Below are 23,352 nucleotides of genomic sequence, written 5' to 3'. Positions count from 1 at the left end.
GCTCCTACCAGACTAGCGGAGCCCCCGTTGGTCTAAAACATAATTTTTTTGTAATATGAAATCGTCACCAACCATATAGCGTTCTTCACCACCATGCATTGGCTCACAAAAAAGTACTGATGTTATCACTATGCAATACGAAGGGTACGAATAATAGTGATTTTAAAACACAAAAAAATGTATGTTTTGGCATATCGCCTGATCTGATCTGTTCGAAGGGCTGCTACTCTTTATTGGACAGCGTAGAAAATTTGCACACCATGTGAAACCCTTTACCATCCTTTGCTTTTCTTCTAATTAAAATAGGAAGTTATATATAGCTTCTCTCTAGCTCTCCTTTTTCTTCTGTCATTGGTTGTTAATATAGGAGCTGTGAGTGCCCAGCCATTGGCCCAGCCTTACATTAGGATAGCGCTTTAAGGCTATGTAAATTATCCTTGAATTAGCTATGATGGCATAACTTGTTTTAGAATAAGTTATGCAATGATACCTAATTATTCTACCTATATAATCCAGTTATCATTTGGATCTTGCCACGATCCGTAATTACCATAAGCTAAAAAATAAATGTGACAATTCGATGATCCTCTTGAACTTTTTACATAAATTTCACAAATCACTTGGATATAAACTAAAAGTAGGAGAACATTTGGTTTAAAATTGTGACGTGGTTGGATCTTATAAGAGCATACATAGGTTTTGCGTTGGTAAGGCACATTATGCCTTCTGAATTCGGTTCAAATTTGACCAATTTCTTTTTTCTATCCTATCCTATCATTGAATATCCTAAATGTCATAAAAGCAGAATCATGAGTAGTTCATGCCAAAAATTTCATTCTTTACAAAATGGCGTTTTTTATATGTATTTTAGGGGTGTAATTATAAATTTTGTTTGGGCATGTATATTGACTTACATGGCACGCTTATAATTTTTAAACTCTCTCTCTCTCTTTATCTCTCTCTCTCTCTTTATATATATATATATATATATATATAATCCTTTTTAATGGTAACGTCTTCCTATTTGGTATCTCTATGGGGGTGGAATTGAGTCAGGTTTTATCATATCCGATTTTGAATCAGATCTAAAATAAGACCCAAACTTGACTCAATCTAATTCGGGTTCGGGTATGGCTACCCATATGGGTTAACAAGTTCGGGTATGCACTGGATTGAGTATAATCGGGTTGGATATTTAATAGACACATTTTGATTCAGGTCGAGTTTCGGTTTGAGCATGGCTGAGAAAAGTATACCCATATGGGTTAACGGGTAGTATGACCTGTTCAAGTCTGAACGGATTCAGATTTCTACTCGCGTCTTGATATGATTGGTATTCTAGATCTAATTACCCATCAATAAAAAATGCAAATGAATGGAATCAGCTATTTATTATGAAGATTATAAGCTAACAAATGAGAAGTTTATTAACTATTCTAAATAATTCCAAAATCTAAATATAAAAAGAATATTCCTATACCAACAAATCATTTAAAGATAAAATAAAAAGACATCAATGATATATCATATTCAAAATAATTACTTTCTTTTTTTTGGATAAACAAGCTGGGTTAGGCAGACCCCTACCAGTTCATTAATCAAATAACCTAAATTACATATATCTTCCTAAGTAGGAAGCTAATCCAAGAATACACATGATTCATAAGAGAAACCCTTATTGGATATCAAAGAATGACTGCCACACATAAATAAGAAACAATTCCAAACCTATACATGCCATATACTACAAAAAAACTCGTTATCCAGTTTTTTAAATAGTTCTGGATCTTAGATTAATTAACCCGAGACCCAGAACAGAATTTCCTAAGATGCCATCCCGATTAGATTAGTTCTGGGTTAGGAAAACAGTTTTTTAAATAGTCACTTGGTTTCTCTCCAAAGAATTTAAATCAATATCTTGGACTAATTGAGCAAATTCAGCTTGAGATGTCAAATTAACATCTAAAATCTCACTATTAACATTCAATCCTAAAATTGAATCCAAAGAGTTAGAATTACCAACAACAATAAAGCAATGAAGGCTTTCGTCTCTGTCGAGAAAAAAATTTAAACTGTCGAAAAAAATGAAGGCTTTGGTCACTGATAAGATGATTTAATCTATGACTATTAATTGTTATTAAACAACAAGCCCTCTTGCTCCTCTTGAATCCGTTCATGTCCTTCAACTTCAATGTTAAACTTTGAATTAATTAGAGATGAAAATCTATTAGCCGGTGTACCCTTACCTTGAACATGATTTTTTCCTGATTGAACGTCTTTTCTTGGGGTCCACCCATACAACACCTTCTTCCTCTTCTGCTGGGCATCAATAGGTACGATTCAAACCAGAATTAGCAAACTTGCTAGGGCAAGAATCTGAGCCATGATTTCTGGGTCTACAGAAAGTGCACAACTTAGTTGAACCTTCAAACATAATATGAATGTCCCCAGCAAATTACTGCTCTCCCTGAAAGTTTATCCTTGATTTCAAGATTAATAGACACTTCAAGAAGAACCCTATCAAAGTGCCAGTTTCCACCAAGATATGTTCTATTATCAACTGCAACCAGCTTTGCTTTAATTACTTCAACAATCCTCCAAAAGACATCTTTGCACCAGGTCAAAGATCTTGGTCCATACCAGAACAGAGTTCTGTCCACGAAATTTTGGAATCCCTGATCCATCCCAGGTTCCATTTAACAACGTACGACCAACCAGAATCCATGGACCCTTAGATACTGCAAATCCTTTGCACAAGCAAAGGTAACCACAAACTCACTCTTAGGCAAAGAAGAGAAAATAGGTGGTACCTTAAAGCTTCACTTATTTGTAAGTTCTTTAGCCTAAAACCGAGGCTCCATTGCCTTGCTATCCCACTTACAAGCCATAGAAAACCTAAAATTTTCCTTTCTCCTCTAAAAAAAAATCCAAAAGGAATATTGATGATCAAGTTCCCTTCATCTTCAACAAGTGAAGGCAAGTCTATCGCACTGTTCAGCAAGTGGGGTACATTCCACAACCTGTGCCCAAGACCGATGAGTTTCTTTGCCAATATCGTCAGAAATATGCTCATGTGCGCCAGAAGATTGACCATTATATATTATGAATGATGTCCACATGATCAAAACTTATGAAATCACATTCAACAACACCATCTTGACTACCAGTTGGAGCGACATCATTCTTCACACAATCAGCAGAGCTAGCTCTCCTCTCCATGCCAGAAGCATGAAGCCGGAAGCCACAGCTAGCACCAGCGTGGTCCTCTTTCTCCTCTTCCAAAAGAGAAAGAGAAGAAGAAACCCTAGGGGCGAAACCCCCCCTGAGCTCTCACCCATCTCTGGTTATATGTACAAACTGAGCTTTTCTATCAACTTTAACAATCGATTCGCATATGGCACTTTTTGATAAAAAAATTTGTTTGAGACTTGAATATTTATAAAATTCTGGACTTGCAACTTTAACATGTTCATATGTCATAATGGGACAATCCAAGAGCCGACTCCTACAAAATCAAGCATGTAAAACATATGTGCACGGTGACATTAAAAATAAATAAATGAAAACACCTCCAAAAATCCTTGTTTCATAGTAAGAAGAAATGCTACTTTCTTTAAATGATTCAAAAAGGCTTTCACATTAATTAGTAGGGGCAGATTGGTTGTTGTTAGGTTCAAAATTTATTGCTTTTTAACCAAGTTCTTTGGCTAAATAAACCTTTCTCTTCTAAGTTTTTGAGAAGTGAGTTTTGGAGGAAAAGTTTACTTTATGAAATATTTAGTCCTGCATATTGGATTTAAAATGCTTAGAGTTGACTTAGAGGTTAAACTTTGAACTTGGACTTAGATTTGGTTTGACTTTGGATTTAGATTCGGTCTAGTCTTGACTTTGACCAATCTTTTCACCACTCCTCTTTAGACCTCATAAAACCCCTTTAAAAAAGATTTAATAATAAAAACATTTTGAGAAGTTGGCCAACCAGTCAAGGGTCATTCTGAACCATAACTGAGTGTGCCACTTAGCCTATACGACTAGGCCAATGTTTTAGATGTTAGTGGGTGCGTGCAAGGCTCTAAGAGCCATTAGTGGGTGCATGCAGGGCTTCAAGAGCTATTGGTGGGGTACATGTATAACTTTAAGAGCCATTATAGGGTATTCTAAATGTTTTAGTCAATGGACTTTTGAGGACCTATTGACCAACCATCCAACCTAGGTCTATATATACTCTGGAAGGTCCATTAGTACAATGAGTGTTTTTGATTCACTTCTTCTTTTCACTCTTTTATCAAAGTTTTCTTTTTCTCCATGGGGCTTTTCAGGGTAACAATGCCATGATAGTCAATTGCCTTAGTGTGAAAGGTGATCGAGAAAACCACGAGAGGTGTGGGGCTGTTCACCTTTCTACACCTAGTTTTAACAAGAGGGGCAACTATCATTTTTAAGAGAGCATCATAGTATATGACTTCAAGTCATTTCAGTTCTTAACATCTTCATGGTCGACATCTGGATCATGCAAAAATTTTAACAATTTAAAAGTGACATCATGCTCTATGACGACCATACAAGGAGATGTTTAATCAACATAAAAAAATGAATGGAGTAAAGTACACAATTAGTCCTACATATAATTTTTTGTTTCGTCCTCTTGGCAAAACGCTATAGTCTATGCTTTTTAGACTGGGTGGTTGCATGCATTCTTTAGCCTAACTGTGGAGGATCTATGAGATTTTTATTGTGTTTTCCTTAATCTCTTGAAACCATTATTATATAGATGGATTATATTGGTGTTTTTCATTATTAGAAAGTAAAAAATTGATAAATGCATGATTTTGTTTTTGGGCCTTGTTTTGGATTCAAATTTAGATTTTTGGATCCACTCTAGAATCCAATTTCTTATCCTAATCCACTTTAGGATTTTTGTTTTTAAATTGGATCGATTTAGTGATTTTATACTTGCGAGCTAAATTCTAGTGTTCACTCAAGGTCTTGTATTGAGTTTTTTTCTACATGTAGCATGTTTCTTAAGATCTTGGTGTTTTAGATCCATATCCATTTTCATGTTTTGAATCCATTGAAAATTAATGTTTATTTATTTGCACTTATTGGCCATAAAAGTTGAATATATTATGCTCACTTAAAAACATTTTTAATGGATCAATCTTATTAGTATCACGTTTCATATGTTATTGGTTTTAGATCTATACTTATATTCACTTTCATGCTTTGGTTACATTTGAAATTAATGATCTATAACCATGCAAACTAATTTTATGTGATTAAATGTTGTTATAGTTGAAATTGAGTCTATTTTATATTTGTCAAGTTATGTGTTTAGATCTAGACCCATATCTATTGGATTCATTTCTCTAGATCAAATTGTTGTTGGTGATCCTAAAAGTGTGATATGCATATGCTATTAATTTTTACTTTTTTAGAGGAGGTTCAGACCTTTTTTATGGTTTAGACCTCATTTAGTTGTTTTTGAATCTTGACATGTGTTTAAATTTTTGGATCCATGTATGGTTTCAGATCTATATTTGTGAATTAGATCAACATGTCTATTCGTTATAATAATTTTGATCACCATGTATCTTGATTAATAAATGAGTGTCATGTAAGGTTTATTTGGATATAGATACATGGATGCTCTCATCGTATTGTGAAAAGAAAGACCTTTATTTTGAATCTCAAGAGCTCTTTGATATGATATCTAAAGTTTCTCTTGAATGATACAATGACTTCTTCTTTAACATACCTATATTGATTTAAATGTGACTCTCATATGCTTATGTATAAATTCAAAGAAAAATATGATATTTATATATTTATTTTTTCTCATGATTTATTTTCTTGAAAAGCTATTCTTGATCCAAGTATTTTGTTTTTAACCTTGACCTTTTATCTTAGTCTTGAGAATATTGATTTTGATATTTCTTGTATTGCAAATTGTCTTTAACTTAGAAAGTTTCTCATTTGTCTAAGATAGTTTTTTGGCATATCATGAATTAAATAAGATTATTTGAGAGTCACATATAGCATATGCATGTATTGAAATATAAGATGGTTTAATCATGCATGATCCAGTTTCAATTTGTATCAAGTATCAAGAATGTGATATCTTTTCATGTTTCATGTTTTGCTCTCTTTTTCTAGTTAGCAGGGTAGTATTGTTTGGGTTTGCCAATTCATATTGTATTCTCGTGGCATTAAAACAATCATACTCGATGACTTGCTAGTGGTAGAAATTGGTAAAAATATTTGTTAATTCGGATAAAGGGTGAAACATATATTTGGATCTTTGATTTATTCCTACTTGTATAAAATTACACTAAATCGTGGGGGTAGACTATATAGTCTTTTATAGAGACTATTTGTGGAGCCAAATGATGACAACATGAGTGTGAAGTTCTACCTCACCTAAGTACATGTCATACCCTTTGAGATATTTATCATGTATTCATTACGAAGAATCTACTTATCTACCTATTACGAACGGTTAGTAGGTCAAACCTACTCTTAATGTTCTGAGCGAACTAATTATTAAAGGTTAATGTCAAATATTAAGTTGATGTTATTCTGCCTTCACATGGTGAAATATGTTAATTGTTGATATGAGATCTTTAGATGTTTAAAAGCATATCTAATGAATTTTCATGAATTAGTATCAAGCATGAACCTACATGCGTGATATATCATAGACAAAGTGATAAAATAAAATTTTAATTATATTTGATTTAATTTTTTACTGGGTTATTAATGAGTTTTGTCTTATACTCTAACTCATGGGGGTATTAATTAATTTGATCAAATATGAAAATAAATTTTCTAATTTGTTATATTTGAAATTAAAGTGAGAACTTAATGCTTATATTTTCTTTTAAAGGAGAAATATTTTGAAAATTATTTTATGAGTTGTTAAAATCCAAAGAAGGTAATTTATTATTTTTTTGATCTCTAGAGGGATTTTTTAACCATTAAATATCCACTATATCTATATAGTGATAAATTTGAGGGCGGTTTCTATTGAGAAATTATATATCATTTTAAAATAAGTTTTTATATCTTAATTAGACAAACATAATAGATAATATATTTTATGATCCTAACATATTATTCATAATTTTAGTACATTTCATATGGGTGATAAGTTAGCTATGAGTAACAAAATTGATTGCAATATTTTTCTCACTAAATTTTCATGTTATGAGATTTATTATTTTAATGTGTGATGTTATAGCTATTTTACAATGCAAGTGGATTATAATCTATTCATATTGAAAAACTTTAGAGAAAATTTGATTCGTGATATACAAAATGATCATAGTGTTATTTTACACTAAAAAATATTGGTCCTAATGTATGGATATCATTGATAATTTTTATTTATGCTATGAGTTGGAACTAGACCAATCATATCATTAGTGAGATAAGCCAAAGAATTGATAATCCAGAAAATGAGTTATATAAATACTATTCATTTTATGCCCTCAAGAATCTTGAAAATTTAAGATTGTGAGACATGATGTACTTAAAAATACAATTATGATATTAAAGTATCTTGAACATCTAAACGTATAGTGACAACCCACTTGATTCTATGAATACAATTGATGATACTAGTCTTTGCAAATATGAAAGCCATATATTATATAAAAGATCAAATAAATCAATCAACTATATAAATGTGAAGAATATGAACTTAGAGAAATATAGACTTATAAAGTCTAAAACATAATTATGTAAATCATTATTCAATGAAAGAGTAATTTTTGTTGATTATGAAAGATCATGACAAAACTAAGCATAACCATGTACGTAAGCCTTTTCGCGAAAAGATTATTCAAAATACATCTAAGGAAATGTTAATAAAATCTATTAAAGAAATTATGTATGATGGAACCAACCATGTGACTCATGTCGCTTGAGTTGTTGGTTCAATAAGAAAAACAAGTCATTAAAGTAATGGGATGAAACACCATATGAAGATAGAGGGTATCTTCATGTCTCATTCTGATATAAGTGCTTGAAACCTGTGATATAAGACTCTTAATGAGATTCATAGGCCAATTTGATTAAAGTGGTTCAAATAGGTCTCCGTTTTCGATAGATTCACTTATATGAGTGTAGCGGTATGAGTCACCTCTATGAAATCTAGGTTGTCTCTAGAGCACTCATGAAATTAGATATTGTATAGAACCCTTAATATATACAACCTCGATATATTGCTGACACATATAAATACCTAAAAGAATGTACGTGTGAGCTTAGGATGTTTATAATGAGGAATAAGTTCAAAGCTTAGCTACTTAGTTTTATCCCATATGCACTAAGTGAAGGTTCAAACTCAAAAGGTACATTCATTTATGCATATGACTTTCACAAGTAAGTTTATATTTTTTCTATTATAAATTTGATCAATGCGAGGAATTATTATTGTTAGGCTCAAGATTTATAATTTTTTTTATAATTACACGAAGAAACCATCCCGAGGATTAGAGACTTAGTCTTGCTGGCTTTGCCTATCATACTTACGGTCATTGTCTTGGCAACGTAAAACTTCATGAGCTTACCCTTTGCTTCTAAGAAGTCACCATGCTTTTTGAACTAAGCTCTTTGTCCAAATAACCCTCTCTTTGCCTAAGTCTTTGAGAAATGAGTTTTGAATGAAAAATTCACTTTATGAAATATGTTTATTCTCATATTGAACATTTTTTTTAGAAACACATTGGATTTAAAATGTGTAGAGTTGACTTAGAGGTTAAGGCCTTTAAGGGACTTGTTAAATGACCTTTAAACTTTTAACTTGGACTTGGATTTGAATTTGGTTTTGGTTTGGCTTTGACCTTGGCTTTAGATTCAGATATGTTCTGTCCAGTTTGGTCTTAGTCTTGGCTTGACTTTGACCAATCTTTTATTACTACTTTTTGAATTATTTTGGACATCATAAAACCTATTTAAAAGAGATTTAACACCAAAAATGGTTTAGGAGGTTAACCAACCTAGCCCAAATGACTAGCCAACATTTTGGACATAATGGGTGCATGCAAGGCTTCAAGAGCCATTAATGAATGCACATGGCTTTAAGAACCCTTACGAGGCATTCTAAATGATGTGGTCAATGGACCTCTAAAGACCTATTGACCAACTGTCCAACCCAGGTCTATATATACCTTTGAAGGTCCTTTAATCCAGTGTAGTGACTTTAGTTTATCTTGGCTGGTGTAGACTTCCTTCTTCGTTTCACTCTTAAATCAAAGTTGTTTTCTCTTTCTCATTGTGGTTGTCGGTTGCCTTAGTGCGAAAGCTGATTGAGAAAAATACAAGAGGTGCAGGCTCAATTGTATCCCAAAACCGAAGCTACAATTTACCTTTCAACACTTGGTTTTTACCCAAAGGATCAACTGTCTCTTTTAAGAGAGCATCATAGTTTGCGCCTTCAAGCCATTTTCGATTCTTGACATCTTCTTGGTGGACATCAGCAGAAATTCCAACAAGTCTGTTTTTTCTGTACAGTTTTTGAAGGATAAATTCTAACTCACTATGCTCTACCTTTTATTTTATCATTACAATAATAATTTAATATCTGAAACCCAACTTTCTCTCTCTTGTGGTGCATATTATTGGTGTTTTCTTTCATCTTAGAATTAGAGGTTGCATAAATCACTCTTCTTTTTCTTAACTTTCAATACTTACAGATTGGAACCCCTTGGAGTGATGGTACTGCAGGAGTTACCCAGTGTCCAATTCTGCCAGGAGAAACATTTGTCTACAAGTTCATGGTAGATAAGGTAAGTTGACGGCATCGGCCATGAAAATATCGTGACATTTTATTTTATTTTATTTGTTTTATTTTTTGGTGGTTTCTACCATGTCTTTATTGGCAAAATCGTGGCAAAAATAAACAAATTTATAGCTATAATAGCCTATATCATAATGATATATTATATGCTGATGTAAATGCAAATATCATGATTTCATCAAAATGATAATATGGTGATATTTTGGCTGTTTAAAATAGCCGCTAAAATGTAGTGTTTTTCCATGATATTTTAAAAAACATCACCTATATTCGTCACGCTACAAGGAAGTAAATGGTTTGGGTGCAACCCGATACGATACCCGACTTGAATCTGAGTCCATTAAACGGGTTTGGTAGCTAAATCTGGATTTAATTAATAATGGGATTTGGGTTTGGTATTAAGTTTTGCATTCAAACTTGAACCCGAATTCGACTAAAAACCCAACCCGGTTAAATGTAAATACAGGGTCGGATCCGGGTTTGGTTTCATCCGAATTTGAATACGACTTTGAACCCAATTAAGCCAAACCTGATTAAGTGGGACTTGGTAATGCCTAGATCCAACCAGAATACAAACCATTTACATCCCTACCAAGGTTCCAACCTGATCCGACCCTTTGGCACCCGTAAGTCTCTAACAGGAAGATGATGAAAAATGCAGGCGGGCACATACATGTACCATTCTCACTATGGTATGCAAAGGACTGCAGGGTTGTACGGCTCAATCCAAGTAGCCGTTGCAGATGGTGTGACAGAGCCCTTCTCGTACGACGCAGAGCACAGTATCCTTCTGAGTGATTGGTATCACAAAAGCACTTATGAGATGTCAACTGACTTGCTGGCCGTTCGATTTGAAATGGATGGCATGGATGGAATGGGTGAGATGGGTGGCATGAGAGGGATGGCTGCAATGGGTGGGGAGCCTCAGGTAATTAACTTCCTCAAAAGTTTACATTTTTCATATGTTGGGAAAAGCTGTGAGACACCTCGGGACCTGTTTGATTCACGGGAAAGACGGGCTATTTTCGTATTAAATGACCGTTTTTCCCACGGGACGGTGAAATAAACATAGGTGGCCCCACATTTCCCTTGCAGGGCATTTGGGTTGCCGTATGAAAACCCTTCCCTAGGGAAAACCCCTGGGGAACCGTTTTCCCATGGGAAAAACGAGAGGGCCCGTGAAACAAATGGGCCGTCAATGTTATCTTTATACTGCACACTCTATATTTCACTAATGGGGTGTTTGGATGTGGGCTAAATACATGTAGAAAAACTGCATTATAAACGACTATGCAATTTCTCAGCTTTATCTTATTTTTTTTTAGGAATTGGTGGGTAAATCCAGAAAGGATGTGTTTGGGTTTACATGGACTTGAGATTAATTGGAAGCGAATCCCATCATTTTTTTTTACCACTGGTTCATGGAAGAATTTTGATGGTATTGGGTTTTTATTCCACCCAAACCCACCAATTCAAACACAAGTTAAGGGCCTCTCTAACTGGAACGTATTTGAGCTTTAAGTGCAGATCAAAGCAGGAAATAAAAAAATTTATCTGGATTCCAGTCCATGCTTTGTAGTTCAGATCAGATACGTAGGCCTAGAATATGATTTGAATCCCAGTATAGTCAAGTTCAAGGGTCTATGACCAATTATTCTGATTTTCTGGATCCAAGATTGGGCTTCCAAATTAAATTGGACATAAAAATTGGTTCCATATATGGAATGGATTTCGGACATAAAGTTTGGCAGCGGTGGCACTGAAATGAGTTGCGGTTCCAGATACTGATTTGTTGGCATAATCAAGTCCAAGATTGTGTCATCACTGTTACATACCCACAACCAAGTCTGGATCCAGACTCAGACTAAAAATTGGACTGATTAAGTCAACATTGGGCCCATAATCTTGTGCAGAACTTGGCCGACTTTTTAATGTAAATTTGGACCCCCCTTTGGACTTAATTTCCCATATATGGACCCACATGTGAACTTAGTTGGCAATTGGAACTGGATGTCGATCTGGATTAGTAGATGGATAAGGCTATATATGGATCCAAATTTTACGGAAGCTGGTGCCAGTATCTGGCTACGGAATGATAACTAAGACAAGGTCCAGCTTTGGAAGCTGAATCGGGTCTAAAGTTGTATCAGATATGATCAGTCCATATGCAGGAGTCTAAATTCATACTTGGATTGAGACCAGATTTTGATGCAAACTTGAACTATCATTTTGGTTCAGCTAACAGCATATTTGTACACCAAAAAACAGATTCACATTTTACAAAATGTGGACCAGATTTGGGCTCATCAAATCCAGACCCATGCATGTGCAGTCTCAGATCTAATTCAATTGGCCCCCTACTCTTTGACCAATTTTGACCCATTCCTGGACCTGAAATTTAACCTTTAATCAGGGATCGAACTCTTAGATCGAAATAGAAACTTGTCGATCGACCATGACCGGGACTTGGACTAGATTATTTATCTGGGTTTAAACATAAAACTAAATCTTTGTTTAAATGTTGAGAAGGTGGCTACGTGCGATCTAAGTTCATGAACTTGAACTTTTGTTCCACTAAGGGCCCATCGTTTCATAAAGTTTTCATGAATGAAATGCTGGCTGAGCTTGCACAAAAATCCAAACATTATAGTAGGAAACTGCCATGCTGACAGAAGCAGGCTCTAGTTTTTTCTTCCATCTTGTTCTTTTAACAATAAAAGTCCCTCACACCTACTCTCATAGGTTAGAACTTTTACTAGAAGGTGATAGTAGAACCTTTTAGAAAGTCTTTCTTTTTTTTTTTTCTTTATATGATGGGACCCGTTGTTGGACATTTCAGATCGAGTTCAACCCTAAGTGTAACTCAGTTTGACACAAAACACTAATGCAGGCTTTAGTGGACCTTTAGTGGGGAGGAGGTTAGGTGAATGTGAAGGGTTTGCATTCAATATAGCATGTGAAGGGTTCACGTACATTAATGCCATGTATGTAACCCCTCACTCTTCTCCCACTATAAATTGAGTTATGGTTGCTTGATGAGTGCAACCAAGGTGTTCTCTTTTCTCATTTGGGTTCAGGGTCCCGCTCACCATCGACTTGATGACCTAGGTACATCGTAGGTTGAGCAGAACATCGTGCACCTGAGCCAACAATCATTTCATCCATGGCATCTACTTGTATGTATTCTTGTTTTTTACATTGCGGTTCTGGTTTCTACGGATGCCAACATTGGGTTATGGGCCCACACATCACATTCGCTGTGCATGTGGGTGCGTCGACGTTCATGCGATGCTCACCAAAACTTTTGTCGGCATTGTTTTCCCTCATCATACTCTCTTTTAATATTGTCAAGTTGGACGGTGATGGAAGCGGCATTGACCGGCGACTCACCGCATGTGGGTTGACAGAAGTACCTTTTGTTTCCCCATGAAGGATGGCAGTGGTCGCAGGGTCACCGGACATTAGGTCTCTACCATTTTTTTTTCGAAACTCCTTCGCAAGGAGCTCTCGATCCGAGTTGCCACATGCTCTGGTGGCCGAGCATCATCGACGATAGCATGAGGCCAGCTGCCAATGGTGGCCGCAGGAGCGATCCGGCTACTGTGGTTGTGAACAACCACAGTCAGCGCAACCAACTATTTAGCTAGTTGTTGTTGCTGGTGGATGGCTACCTACGACAACAGTCGGCCATCGCCATTCTCGAAAGAGGGTGGCCGTTGTCGACATGAAAGTACAGAGGGGGAAGCCAATCCCTACCCAATTCTTTTCCACCGCTGCACCCGCCGGCGAACGGCCCAGGCCGGCAGTGGCAAACCACCAGAAGCTGGCCGTAGCCGACAATGACTGGGGCCGCCTGCCTAAGGTGGCTACCAATGATGGTGGCCGGTTAAATGGGGGTGACATACACATAAAAAAAATATGACTTACCTTCATTGGCGCCATCGACGACGGAGGGTCCTGTCGCCGTGCGGGGGGAGGTGGTTGCCATCGCCAGTGGACTCGCCTATGCCAGTGGCCATCATTTGAAACAGGGGGGGGGGTTAAAGTTTGGTTGTCTTTGGCTTTCGGGTCTTATTCGGTGTCAGAGATCCGGGTCGGATCGGGTATCTCGATCCGGTGGTAGACTCGATCCAAACCCATTTTGGGTGGATCGGGTCTGTGTCACATCACGGGTCAGGCCCAATCCATGAACCTGATCCATTATGAAACCGAGTGGATCAGGTCAGGATACAATCTATTGGATGGGACCAGACCCGAATCTATTTGAGATATTGGGACTGGGTCTAACTCGATCCAGGATTCAGATCTGGATCTGACCCAGATCTTTTATGGATTGGGTCTGGATGGGGTCAGGTTCTTGGATCCAACCCGTATCTTATTTGGATTAGGTCTGGATATGGATCATATTATGGATCCAGATCTGAACCAGATCCTATTTGGACTAGAACTGGATCTGAGGTGGGTTTGGATCATGGGATCCAACTCTGGACCCGGTCATACACAGGTCTGGATCTAGATCAATGGATCCAATCCAAGATCCATTCTGGATCCGAATTGAATCAGATCAGGTTTGAAATAAGGTTCATATACTATTTAAACCCATTTAAAATTGAACAGGTTATGTGACTGATACAGAGCATTCCAGGACTAGTTTAGAGGCATTTTTGATCGGTTCTTATCGGTTTTCACTGATTCTTAATTTTAAACCCCATTTTCATGAATCTATGAAGGAACAAGGATTTTCTCATTTGGTTTTAGGGGTTTATGAGCTTTTGTACATGTTTCAGACTGATTCAACTGTTTAAAAATTGGTTTTGGCCCTTTGTTGACCGGTTCGGGGCAGTTTCAGACCGATTCAAAGCATTTTTAAATCGGTTTCAGCTTGAGGACCTTGGGTTTTACCATAAAAGCATATTTTTGTTATTTTTTCATGTTTTATAACTGTTTATTATCATGGAATCATGACTTTTTTTCATGTATTTGATGTTATTTAAGTTATTCATGATATTTACATATGAATTATGATTAAATTTATGACATTTGTTATGTGTTTTTATCAAAATTTAATTATGCATATAAGTTGAAGCATGAATTTATATTTTTTGATGATATAATACATATTTTGTTATGAATATACATGCATTATCATCTATGCATGAGCATGCTCCATAATAAGAATATGTTTGCAGTAAAAGATCTCAATTAACTCACTCATGAAATCACCAAAATGATCTAAGTTGTGTTGATTGAGGATTCTTTGGACCGTATTAAGATTTGGTATTATGATTGTGTATAACTTTATGAAATAATGATTTTACCCAAAGGTAGGTCATTGTATTCTAAAATCATATAGGGTGTAATAGTAGATATGTATATCATCCCATAAAACATGTTCGTACCCAAAGGTACGGTGCTGAATTACCTTTGGTTACATGATCTACTAGTTTCATCAATTGAAGTCAATTCTTTGGACCGTATTAAGATTTTGTATTATGATTGTGTGTAACTTTATGAAATAATGATTTTACCCAAAGGTAGGTCATTGTATTCTAAAATCATATAGGGTGTAATAGTAGATATGTATATCACCCCATAAAACATGTTCGTACCCAAATGTACAGTGCTGAATTACCTTTGGTTACATGATCTACTAGTTTCATCAATTTAAGTCAATTCCTTGTGAATTGAGAAGACAAAACAACTATGAGTATTATCATTTTTACCAAAGTGAAATGATAATGACTCAATTATGCTTATCTCAAAAAAGATAAATAATAATGGGTTTCAGTTTTTACCTTTTCAACATGAGTCTCGTCTGAGCAATTATAAGGTTTTTTCCTTTCGTTTCTTGTTGTACTAGGTTCTTTCATCATTGATAGTTCTAGTAGCATCCTTATGTTAGACATATCAAATTTCTCATATTAAAAAAATTAGTATTATTCACTCTCAGTTACATGGACCTAAATTTGACCCTTAAGATTGACGAACCTCCTATTCTTATAGAGCAGAGTATAACCAAATAAAAGACTACCTCTGAGAAGTGGGAGCACTCGAATAGACTTAGCTTGTTGCTTTTGCAATCCAGAGTGACTAAGAACTTTCAAAGCACCATTCCTCACTACAGGACAGTGAAGGAATTCCTGAGAGCCATTGAGGTTCAGTTCGTCGGTTCTAATAAGGCTAGGGCTAGTACACTGATGTCTAAGTTGGTGTTTATAAAATATTCTGGTGAGAGTCGCATCTAACAACACATCTGGGAGATAAGAAATATTGCATCTTAACTAAATGACATGAAGTTCACCATTTTAGACTCCTTTTTAATTCATCTGATTGTGACTTCATTGCCTACTGAATATGGATCCTTCAAGATCTTTTATAACATACATAATGATGAGTGATCTTTTAATGACCTCTTGACCAAGTGTGTTGAAGAAGATGTCAGACTGAAAGATGAGAGAGTGTCGAGTGCACATATGGCCTCTCATCAAGAAAAACATAGGCCGAGGGCAAAGAAAAGTTTCTTTAAGAAGAAAACCTCTGAGGAGAGTTTAAACTCTTAGAAGAAAACCAAATCCCAGGTAAGAGATTCTTCTATAAAGCGTTTTTTCTGCAAGAAGAAGGGACATAAGAAAATGAACTGCCTGAAGCTTAAAAAATGACTCGAGAACAATAGTAATAAGTCATTTGTTTTTCATGAGTGCAATATGATCTATGTTTCATTGCATAGTTGATGACTTGATTCTGGTGCCACGATGAAAATTGCAAACTCTTTGTAAGCATTTATGAACAAAAGGAAACCAATATAGCATGAAAGAAGTATCTTCTTAGAAAATAAAATACATTCGCATGTCAAGAACGTTGGGACCTACAAAGTTGTTTTGGAGTTAGAATTCATTTTGGATTTTGTTGATACATTTTATGTTTCATCCTATAGTCAGATTCTTCTTTTGATTTTAAAACTTGATAAGTTTGGTTTTGTTTTTAAATTTGAAAACTCTAACCTTATTATTGTTAACAATTCTATTTCTGTATGTTTTGTATATATGTGTGATAGTTTATATCATTTGAAAATCAAATTCCAAATTCAGAAATCTCACTCTGTTGAGAACACAATGATTGGCAATAAACGAAGCCTAAATGGAGATCAATCATATTTGCCTTGGCATCAAAGGTTAGGATACATCTCGAAAGTGAGAGTCCAAAAACTTATGAAAGAAGAAATTCGTAGATCCATGTTGAATCACTCAAACCTTCCCTTGACCTTATTTGGTGAAGCTTTAAGGACAACAACATATATTTTGAATAAGGTTTTATGAAGGTCATCTAAAAGACTCCTTACGAGTTATGGACTGGTATAAGACCTTCTTTATCATATATGTGCATATGAGGATGTCCAGCTGAAGATAAATTATATAACCCACATATAAAAGCCTTTGATCCTAGAATGATTAGTAGATTTTTCATTGGTTATCAAGAAAGATTAAAGGGCTTTAGGTTTTATTGTCCATCTTATACACCACAGATAATGGAAATAGATAAAGCAAAATTCTTGAAAATAGGTTTTATTGGGATAAATGCATCTCAAAGTTTTAAATTTGAGGAAATGCATGATTTATGTTTACTTGCGAAGGAAAAAAATCTTGTTTTTCCTATTATTGTTCCTTTAGATAATGCCCTGGAAAATCCTATCAATGAACATCAATCCCAAATAGAACAAGTTGTTGATGAGGATATACAACAACAACATGATGCAGTGGTTCATTTTGAATCACCTGTAGCACCTGTATGGATGTCTACGAGGACCATAAAATATGCTATCTATCCAGACTATGTGGTGTATTTACAAAAGCTCAATGATTTCATAGACATTGATAATGATCCCTTCACCTCTGCAGAAGCTATTGAAAGTAAAAGATCAACACATTGGATCAATGCTATAAAAGAGAAGTTTGACTCTATGACAAAGAATTTAGTGTAGAATCATGTACCTCGACTTGATAGAGTAAGACTTATTGGTTGTAAGTGGGTCTTTAAGACTATGAAAAACTCCAAAGGGCAAGTAGAGAGATACAATACTAGGCTCATTGTAAAGGATTTCACACAGATAGATGGCATTGATTATAATAAGATTTTTTCTCTTATCTCAACCAAGGAATCGTTAAGGATAATCATGGCTCTTATAGCTCATTTTAATTTAAAGCTACATCAAATGGATATGAAAACTGTTTTTCTGAATAGGGATCGAGAAAATAAGGTATACATATAACAACCTCTTGATTTCAGTATAGATTACTCGAATCATTTAGTTTGCAAATTGAAGAAGTCAATTTATGGACTTAAACAAGCCTCCCGTCAGTAGTATAAACAGTTCTATCAGGTAATTTTAAACTTTGTATTCACTGAAAATATTGCTGATCAGTGCATATACCATAAGGCTAGTAAGAGTAAGTTCATAATTTTGATTTTATATGTTGATGATATTCTTCTTGCAACTAACGATTTGAGCATACTATATGAGACACTATTTTTTTCTCTCATTTCGACATGAAGGATATGAAGGACATGGGTGAGGTCGCATATATCCTTGGAATTGAGATCCATCATGATAGAACTAAGGGTGTCCATGTCCTCTCTCAGAAATCCTATATCCTTAAGGTTCTTAAAAGATATGAGATGAAGAATTGTTCTCCTGAATGAGCACCTATAGTGAAAGGGCATAAACTGAGCATAAAGGATTGTCCTCAGAATAATAATGAGAAAGCTCAGATAACAACGGTTGTATATGCTTCAGTGGTTAGGAGTTTGTAGTATTCACAAACCTGCACACGACCAGATACCACATTTGCTGTAGAAATGCTTAGTAGATATCAGTCAAATCTAGGCATTGCATACTGAAAGGCAACAAAGAAGGTCATGCACTATTTATAAGGAACGAAAGACTATATGTTAACCTACTGAAAGGTTGACCACCTAGAGGTCATTGGATACTCTGATGAGGACTTGATAGAATGTCTCGATAATAGAAAGTCCACTATTGGATACATATTTGTACTAGCAGGTGGTGCTGTCTCATGGAGAAACAGAAAGCAGTTTACAACTACTGCTCATACTATGGAGGCGGAATTCACTGCTCTGTACGAGACTTCATCTCAGACAATTTGGATAAGAAACTTTATTATGGGTCTTGAAATTGTGGACTCTATTGAGAGACTACTAAAAATCTTTTGTGATAATGAAGCTACTGTGTTCTTGAATAACAACAAGAGCTCAACCTCATGTCGATACATAGAGTTAAAGTACTTTATTGTTAAAAAAGAACTGAGAATCATCTGGAGTATATTGATACAATCAGTACGAAGAAAATAACTTCATATCCCCTTACTATCATTGAGATTATATTCTCAACATATAAAGGGGATGGGTCTGTTTGATTCCTTCTGATATATGACAATACATTATGGTTATATGTGATATTATTTGTGAAACTAAAATTGATTCTTAATGACTTTGTGTATTGTTGATTATGCATAAAGGATTTCTTATTTGGGTAAAGAGAATAACAGAATAACAATATTAAAGGATCAATAGAATGGATTAGAGACCAACCTATTCATAAATGTAATCTTAACATGTTAAAGCACTAAAAATGAATTATATTGTAGTGTATGAAAATATGACATTTTATAAAGAAATGTTCGTCTTCATGACTCATATGATTCATTCTTGTGATACCGGATAACATGTGAATCCACATGAAAAATTAAGTCAAGATAACAGTATGAACCTCAATTTTGTGCATTTCTGTGTCAACGGGTCAAGTGAAAGAATGTTGAACATTTCAGATCGAATCCAACCCTAAGTGTGAGCCGGTTTAACACAAGACACTAATGAAGGCTTTAGTGGAGAAGTAGTGGGGAGGGGGTTACGTGAATGTGAAGGGTTCACATTCAATATGGCATGTGAAGGGTTTACATACATGAATACCATGTATGTAACCCCACACTCTTCTCCCACTATAAATTGAGTCATGGTTGCTTGATAAGTACAACCAAGGTGTCTTCTTTTTTTATTTGAGTTTAGGGTCTTGCTCACCATCGACTTGATGGTTTAGGCATTGATAGGTTGAGGAGAACAATGTGCACCTGTGCTAATGGTTATTTCATCTATGACATCTACTGGTATGTATTCTTATTTTTTACATTTTAGTTATGGTTTCTATGAACACCAACACCGCTTCCTTGTGAAATAAAACTCTGGTTAATGACACAACTACCACCCAACCTTATGTGCCCCCTCTTAATGGAAGGAGGCAGCCACTACATGGCACTATGTTGTTGGGGGCCGGACCATTGAATCTGATCTCATTGAGGAATGGTACTGAAGTTGGTACTACCCATAGTTACCAAGAAACAAAATGGATACGAGAAGCAATGGGTGAAGCAGAAGCGAGTGTTAAAAAGTAGTATGAGGTAGGAAGCAGAATACGGTTGTGAATCGATTATGCAAATGCCTGAAAAAATGAAAAGGAAACACAGAGAAAGTAATATGAAGCAGGTGAAAACTAATAAGATTTAATGTGAACACAAATATAAAACAATATAAAACCAACATTAAGGCTTGCTATACAAAAATTATAATTTTCTAATATGTAAAATGTAGGAACTGAGTGGGAAGTGACTATAAGCAAGAGAGAAACTTTAAGAATGTGAAAGGGAATCAATTTGGGAAACTAAGAGGAAGCAAGTTTTTCACTAAAAAGAATTGGGTTTCTCATATTTTAGTAGCGAGTTTCCCAAAGCTTTTCCTCCTTCGGAGAAGCAACGAGTTTCCCGTTTCTGAATTGAGCTTAAGGGGGAATGAGTTTCCCCATGTAGCAAAAAGCTTTAGGTATAACTATGATCCTAACCTTCTACTTTTTATTCAAGAAGTGACTCTCCTCCGGACTAAACCCGTGTCTCTGAGCTGATAACCTGAGCACCTTATCATTGCACCGAACACTAATGGCCCTCTTAAGAATCACTACTTCCTGGTTTTCTCTTTCTTCACATTAAAACTTTTCCAACGTGATATACTAGACTTGTTGTACATGTATATGCTTGTACGTTAAATTATAATTTGGATCGTGCATGCAATTGTATAGTAGTCAGACTGTCATCGGTTAATTTGTTGATAGCAGTAGAAACCTTTTCATGGCGCAGTCTCTTTTGATCGAAGGACAGGGTAAGTACAACTGCTCTTCAATGGATTCCATGGGTAGCACCTGCAACATGGCAAACCCTCAGTGTGCTCCTCACATCGTTACTGTTAGCCCTGGAAAGACATGCAGGTTGCGAATGGCCAGTGTCGCTTCCACATCCCCTCTTAGTGTCCAAATCGAGGTAAGTATTACTACAAGAAATTACTTCTTTACTGGCGTGCCTCCTATCCAACGTCATTAATGAATCATGTTTACTGGTGCAAAATATGCTCACGAGAGTAAAGAGATGCGTTATACTGACGCTGTATACATTGCGTCTCATAGCTTGTATATGCATTGGCAAATCCAAATCCAGTAATCTCATGTCTCATAACTGGAATCCTCGTAGCCAAACACGTGGAGATGTGTGGATTCCACAACTGATTATGGGTCCTACTCAAAATGGAAGCACTTGATTGGGCCTATGACAAGCTAGGAGACATGAGCTCATTGGATCCCATATCGATTCACTATACTGCTGCGAACACATTGCATCTTCAATGAGAGATGGGATCAGGTGATATTGAACCACACATCCTTGTGGATCAAGGGCCAGATACCAAATCTCCCATTCAAAATAATTTTTGAGAATTTGGCGTCCAGTCAAAAACAATTGAAAATCACCAACAACCAACAGTGATTCTAAATTTCACCTGATCCAAAACCCGTGAATAAACCATGAGAGGAGGCTCTTGGAAGCCCAAATAGGTGGGGGAGCTACAACCCCCACAGACTCACATTTCCAGCAGCCTTGGTCATGTTCCCGCCTCTCAGCTGCTTTAAACGATTGGGATCCACTCATTTCCTAAACCCATAGCCTTTCATTATACCGCCCTTAGAATCTCATCATTGCAAGTTGTTTTAATTAAATCTGACCCCATATATGTGATCTACCACGTCAACTTGTGTTGGGACGTTGCAAGTTCAAATCCTAATGGTAGAGTTGTGTAACTGGTGAGGGTTTGCCTAACCCCACAGATAAAGTCTAAATATTATCATGGTCTTTTCTTATTGAAGGCATGTACTTGGTGGAACCTGTGCTAACAAGTTTGATAACTCTATAAAAATATTCCATCACAGGGACACGACATGACTATTGTGGAAGCAGATGGCAACTATATATGTAGTGCCCTTTGTTGTCAAGAGCCTCTACATTTACCCTGGAGAGACTTACTCTGTGCTGCTCAAAGCCAACCAAGATCCGAGAAGGAACTACTGGATCAGCACCAACGTTGCGCTTCGTGAGTCAGACACTCCCACTGGTGTCGCCATACTGAATTACGAATGGAACCCGCCCCAGCGGCACCCACACACCTTGCCACCAGCTGGCCCCCCATGGAATGACACTGCAGCTGCCCTAGCCCAGAGTCTTGCCATTAAGACACACAAGGACTACATCAACCCACCACCTCGGCGACCAGACCGGGTCATCACTCAAAATACGATCAATGGCTTCGTTCGCTGGTCTGTGAACAACATCTCTCTTGCCCTACCACAGACTCCTTACCTCATAGCACTAAAGAAGAGCCATGTCAAACATGCATTCGATCCTTCGTCGCCGGCCGATACTTACTTCCCTGAAAATTACGACATCTTCCGGCCACCTCGGAATCGAAATACTAAATACGGCAATTCGATTTATCGGCTGAAGTTCGGATCCGTGGTAGATGTGATCTTGCAAAATGCCAACACTTTGTTTCCTAACACCAGTGAGGTGCACCCATGGCACTTGCATGGACATGATTTCTGGGTCTTGGGTTATGGACTTGGGGCCTTTGATCCCGCAAAGGACTCATCCAAGCTAAACCTGGTGGACCCAGTAATGAAGAACACACTTCCCGTGTTTTCTTATGGATGGGCAGCAATAAGGTTTAGGGCAAATAACCCAGGCGTCTGGATCTTTCACTGTCATCTTGAGCCAGATTTGTTCTTGGGAATGGGTGTGGTTTTTGAAGAAGGGGTGGAAAAGGTCGCCAAGTTACCACGTTCCATTATGGGTTGTGGCAAGAGCATGTCTTGATAATGTTCACCCACTGTAGTGTTGTTCTGTTATTTTATATGGATCAGAATAATAAATATGCTGAATCTTTCACACATGGACAAGAGGCATGACGTGGGTCCGAATCAAAGGTTCAATTTTTTTTTTTTGAAAAAAGAGGACGCGAGGACACCATTTTATAAATTTTAATAATTTTAAAACCATTTTTTGATTTTTTAATATTAAAAAATATTTTTTATTGAAATAAAACTTTAAAACATTAACAATGTTTCACTATTATTAAAAATATTGCAGTGCATGTTGGTGTCCGTGTCCATG

At 36.2% G+C, this 23,352-nt stretch overlaps 1 pseudogene; it reads left to right on the top strand.

The window, feature by feature from the left end:
- LOC149846975 (L-ascorbate oxidase-like) overlaps positions 1-23,055 on the top strand; it is a 29,865-nt pseudogene extending 6,810 nt beyond the window's left edge.
- The last annotated feature ends 297 nt before the right edge of the window (positions 23,056-23,352 follow it).

The sequence above is a fragment of the Nuphar pumila genome, chromosome 2, assembly GCF_984573655.1.
Source record: "Nuphar pumila chromosome 2, dmNupPumi1.hap1.1, whole genome shotgun sequence".
NCBI classification, from domain to species: Eukaryota; Viridiplantae; Streptophyta; class Magnoliopsida; order Nymphaeales; family Nymphaeaceae; genus Nuphar; species Nuphar pumila.
The sequence above is the reverse complement of the archived record's forward strand: the minus strand, read 5'-3'. Positions and strand labels throughout refer to the sequence as shown.